At 39.5% G+C, this 5,798-nt stretch overlaps 1 long non-coding RNA gene across 1 annotated transcript; it reads left to right on the top strand.

Moving 5' to 3' along the window:
- The first annotated feature begins 1,775 nt into the window (after positions 1 to 1,775).
- LOC108955926 lies at positions 1,776 to 2,369 on the top strand. The gene is made up of 3 exons (XR_001982121.2): positions 1,776 to 2,009; positions 2,090 to 2,190; positions 2,310 to 2,369. It is a non-coding gene; the product is annotated as an uncharacterized LOC108955926 (long non-coding RNA).
- The last annotated feature ends 3,429 nt before the right edge of the window (positions 2,370 to 5,798 follow it).

Raw genomic sequence — 5,798 nt, 5'->3', positions numbered from 1 at the left:
TATGCAGCTTCTTGCATATTACATTATGTAGATAGGGCCGACTAAATCGTCACCAAGGTACACTGCCCTTAATTTGTGTTTCCCCAATATTGTCGCACAACACAAATGGGATATATTGATATGGCCAGATTTCATCATTTTCATTGGGCCTAAGCCCGTCTCGTCAAGCCTAGAAAATGAACAACCTGGTTGCTCTTACCTATACATCCCAAATACCTTTATATTACAATAAGCGGTCATAATAATTTATATACCACTTCCATACAAGAAGAACCTCATATTTTAAGATCAATCTTAAATTTCTTTCATTTCATCGCCGCCTAAATTTATTTCAAAAGTAATTCTTCAAACTTATTCTCTGTCCAATTGGAACATTTCTTTTCATTTTATTAAAACCCACATGCTGTGCTTTTTTGCTAGTGTAAAAGATAATGTCACCTAGGCTGATCGGTTTTAAAGTGGATTAGCTCCCAGTCTAGAATCAAGAACTGACACTTGGATTCCTGATTCCAACAGATTGAAATTGGGAACAGAACAATGCCAGTCATTGAATTGGCCCCATTTTATGTATTCGGCCAAATTCTTAATATGAAATACAAAAGTTGCACCATACCACTGTAAAGCATTTGCTTGTTAAGTGATTATGTTGTTCTTTGCTCATATTGAAGACCATAGTTCAATTCTTGATGCTTATACAAGTTTTTTTTTTTTTTTAAAGACTTCAAAATTGATTAAACTCAAGAACTTCGTGAGACACACGAAAGTGGCATGTGAGATGCACATTCTCCCAACTAATGAAGATCTAGCCAGCCAACAAGTTTGGGGCTTTATTTCATACTAAATTAGTTGCTTCAAGGTCTTATTTGAATAAGGTTCACTCTGAACCTCTTTTAAGAAAACAATCGCACTTCATACCCCTTTTATTTGTCATTAGAAATGTTGCGACACTTGTACAATACTCCATTTATGTAAACTAGTTGTGGTTGCAGGATCAAGTTAGATAAGATTAGGGTTTAGTAGAATCCAAACGAAGATCTCTGATTTACATTACTTATTAATAATAATAAATACATCTTATTAAGTTTCATATGCGTGTTTTTAGACTCTTTCCTTAAGTAAAAGAGTCCTGTCAGTAGCCATACGTGGCTTCTTGTAAAAATTAGTCTGATAAGGAGAGACCTACTCAGTTTTTTAATACGTAAGAACTTTCTCTTCTTTGGCAAATTGAATCCATAAATACCCTTATACAGATTATTATACTATAATCGAAATTTGACTTCGAGATTATCTAATATTCTCTATAATTGTCCATTGCAGGAAGACAACCAAAGATCACATTACCAATCCTATTCCATATTTTTCTTTGTTCCATCACTGGGTAATTATGCTCCCATCTCTTGAACTTACTTTTTTTGTAATTTTTTTGGGGTCTAATATGATGCTTTCCTTCATTCATAATCAACGAGGATTACAAGAAGACAATAGATAAGTTTCCGAACATAAAATTTCCGAGAGAGGTAAAGGAGGAAAAGACATCCAATTTTGAGGGAGCGTTTTAGTCCAGTGAGCCTTTGCGAGCCAATCTGCGGCCTTGTTGACTTCCCGAGAACAATGGACCAGCTTCGTTGAATTTAATTGGGCTAAAAGTCCTTGACAATTCTCTATTATAGTCTTCACATTCCATGGGTTTTCAGCCCAGCCCAATATACTGTCCACCACGGTCAAGCTATCAGTCTCGCACTCCACTTTTTGACTTAGTACCTGTGTAGCTTCAACTCCTCCCATGTGCAACTCCTTTCTTTTCTTCAGAAACTCCAACCCATGCAGAATAGCTAGAGCTTCGGCTTGAATAGAGGATGAAGCTTGAACTTCTCACATGAAGCCATCGACGACTAGTTCGGCTTGATATCGCAGGATTCCAGCTACCGATCCGACGTATTCTCCTTGCACCCATGAGCAATCAACGTTTAATTTCATCTCCCCTCTTCCCGGTGGTGTCCATTTTCTTGGTGAGTTCAAATCTGTGGTTTTCTTTGCCCCCTTTTTTCTACTGCCATCTACTAAAGTTTTGTTGTTTTACTTGCGCTAGATCAATGATGGAGTGCGGATCTGGTGGTTTAGCTTGAAATATGAAGTTGTTTCGAGTTTTTCATACAACCCAGAGCAGCATCCCAACCAACTCGTTCTCGGGTAAGTCGTTGCTCCCTTCGAATCTCTCTGACAGCCACTTAACAAACCTGGAAGTAGTGTTGGGGTTGCATCTTAAATTGATTCGTGGGTCTTCCCATATATGTTTTGTCCATTTGTAGAGCAAGAACAGGTGTTCGGTTGTCTTCGGATGGGCATTGCAGAGCGAACAGATCGGGTCAAGTAACACCTTTCTTCTGTATAGGTTCTCTCTTGTTGGAATAGCATTTTGATAGATGTTCCAAATTAAGATTCTCATTTTCGGGGGGATAGTTAAAGCCCAGCTCTTAGTCCACAGTGTTCGAGAAGGTTGGAACGAACTTGATGTTCTGTTTAGTTTTGTTTCTGTGGTCTGGGCACAAACTCTATTATAGTTGCTCTTAACTGTGTACATTCCTGATCTGTTGCCTTTCCATATTAGAGTATTTGTCTTAGGGGTAGGGCTAATTGGGATGACAATGATTTCGTTGGCTAGACGGTCTTCAAAGAGGTTCTAAACCTCTGTTTCTTTCCATTCCCGGCTTTCTTCATTGATAAGTTCAGCCACCATTATAGGGTCATCTTTATTTGCCGGGCTGCTTGTCACTCCTGATGTAAGCCATTGTCCTCTCGTATTCATATTTGCTTCCATCACCCACCCTCCATTCTACCTCCGCTTCAATGGCCTCTCTCCCTACTAAAATGCTTTGCCAACCCCATGATGGACGTTGTCCTTTTCTTGCCTTCCACAGATCTCCATTTGGGAAGTAAACACCTTTCAGAATTCTACTCCATAGAGCTGAAGGGGATTGAGATAACCTCCAAGCTTGTTTGCCGAGCATTACTTTATTGAATTTTGTCAAGTCTTTGAATCCAAGCCCCCCTTCATCCTCCCTAGTTTTCATGACCTCCCACTTTTTCCAATGCAGTCCACTCCTTGTATCATTTTGTTTCCACCAAAAAGATGCGATTCTTCGTTCAATAGCTTTGCATATTGAGATAGGTATTTTAAAGATCAACATTGCATATTGAGGAAGGGCTTGTAGTACACTTTTTATCAGCATTTCTTTGCCTGCTTTAGAAAGTAGCTTCTCCTTCCAGCCCTCTAGCTTCATGTTTACTCTTGCTAGGATCCAGGCAAATATCTCTTTTTTTTACTGGCCCTAATTAGTCGGAATGCTGAGATATTTTCCCGTCTTGTCTATGATCGGTGCTCTGAGTTCTTGTGCCATGTTCCTCTACAGTTCATAAGGTAGCCTCTGCTGAAACATACTCTGAATTTGTTTAAATTTATGGCTTGACTTGTTGCAAAACAATATTGGTTTAAAACAGCTACTAGATTCTAACATTCTCTAATAGTCCCATCCAAGAAAAAAATGGCATCATCGGCAAAGAGTAAGTGTGATAGGGTAGGGCAATATGTGTTCAAAGTTATTCCTTTAAGGCTCCCATCTTCCATGGCTTTGTGCATTAACCATTGTTGACACCTAAATTTTGACGATTTAATTAATTAATTTATTGCATAGGAAATTATGGGTTAATTTTATAGCATATAGATTTATATTTGCATTTATTTTGGCATTTTATTTATTGACCAGTGCGAATGGGGTCAAATTAGTTGGACTAAGCCCACAAAGCGAGCTGGTTGGCCCAAGCCCATGTTTTCTAATTATCTCGTGAAAAATAAAAATTTTGAAATTTTTCCGGGATATGAATCTTTTGGATAAAGCACATGTGTGAAAAAATATTGCGATTTATCTTTGCGAGATTTGGATTTCGAGATCTTGAATTTTTATCAATAGTGATCAGTTGGTGAAAAAGTATCGCGGATGTAGATTTGAAGGGGAAATCTAAAACTTATCTCCTACCCCTATAAAAGCAATAAAGTGTACGAAGGGGGCTGGGAGAGGTTTTTCTTTTGATCGAAAAAGGAGAAAAAGTTAAAAAGAGAGAGAGAAACCGTGAAAAACAAAAGCACTGCAACAAGTGACGTAAGAGGGAGAGAGAAGGGGGCCCGCATCGTCTTCTTCGCGGAGATCCCAACACGCCGGCCGTGCGTTGCAGCACCGCGATGCCAGCCTCCACCGCGCCTCCGCCACCGTTGCGTCGGCCACCGATCTTCGAGTATTGCTTTTACAGTGTGGCTTGTACGATAATTTAAAGTGCCTTAGGACGACGAAGAGCAGTTCTTTCTCTATCCTATACACTTTATCCATTGCATAGCCCCATTGAGCCAAAGAATTCATTTCACATTAAACCTAGTTGGTGATCATCCCCCACACTGGGGCAAGGCAAGAAAAATCAAACCACTCAAGTAGCATGATTTACAATGCTGATAAAAATGGAGACTTTGTAAAAAAAAAAAAAAAAAGAGTGCAAAAGTGGGGCATGAAAAAGCAAAGTGTGTCTCAGTAAAAGTAAGGCCAATACCCAAAAAGAGAAAAATCAAACACTTGATGTAATGAGTCGTATCCCCAACAAGGTGATACTAAAAAAAAAACTCAAATGTTGAGATGTTGCAATCAATGGAGTTGTGATGTGAAGAAAATCTTCGACGATGGGGAGGAAAATTGTTGGAAATGTCAAGACGATCACCAACTTTGACCCCCTAAACACCTTTTGAGCCTAATCATCATTTTGTTTCTCAACCCATGAACTTAGCCTACGTTACGTCCCTCACAAAGTCTCTTCAGATTGGTGCACTTGAATTAACGTAAAGTTCATATGTTTGAAAGTATCGCTTGAAGAAGTGTGAGTAAGATAATTTCTGCTTCATTTCTCATGTTTCTTGATTTGTAAACCCCAAAGATGATTGTGAAATATCACTCATTTTTCAATAGCCTCGACTCAAAGGGTCTCATTTGTTAAGCCGTTGACCAAGCTCACATTACGGTCCCTGTTAAAGACCTCTCAGATTGGTGAGATCGTACCACTTGCGAAATTGCTCAGACCCTTGTTTGGCATGACGATGGTGAGATAGAGTGATTGATAAAATCCTGCATCAAAGGTCAGGATGAAATTGCCATGAGGATGAGAGAAAAAGTCCTTTCAGACCAAATGATCCCTCATTTGACACATTCATGACACTCATGTGTTCATAATGGAAATTAGGTGATGCATGATTGATAGAAATCATCATGAACCTCCATTAAATTAATGCACGTTTGTGATTACAAATGCATGTTGCCTCTCCTACGACCATACTTTGTAGGACATATCCTCGATGATCAGAAATGTTACTGGGTAAGTGTATCTCTATCCATACCTTGAATATTTGTCATCGCACAGGTATTCCCTTTTAAACATACCGACACTCGATTGAGTTGTCCCCTAAAAATTTCTCTCCAGATTCAATCTGATTAAGGCGACCGAAGAATGGTTCGGGTCCTGGTCAGTTGATCTCTGTTCGCAAGGCTGGGCGACCGAAGAATGGTTCGGGTCCTAGCCAAGCAAAACCTCAATCTAGGCGACCGTAGAATGGTATGGGTCCTAGACAACATTTATTGCTCTAACAGGCGACCGTAGAATGGTACGGGTCCTTGAAAATCAATTTTCCGTCAAGGCGACCGTAGAATGGTACGGGTCCTAAACAAAACCTATTTCCCTATTCAAGCGACCGTAGAATGGTACGG

The sequence above is a fragment of the Eucalyptus grandis genome, chromosome 11, assembly GCF_016545825.1.
Source record: "Eucalyptus grandis isolate ANBG69807.140 chromosome 11, ASM1654582v1, whole genome shotgun sequence".
Taxonomy (NCBI): domain Eukaryota; kingdom Viridiplantae; phylum Streptophyta; class Magnoliopsida; order Myrtales; family Myrtaceae; genus Eucalyptus; species Eucalyptus grandis.
The sequence above is the reverse complement of the archived record's forward strand: the minus strand, read 5'-3'. Positions and strand labels throughout refer to the sequence as shown.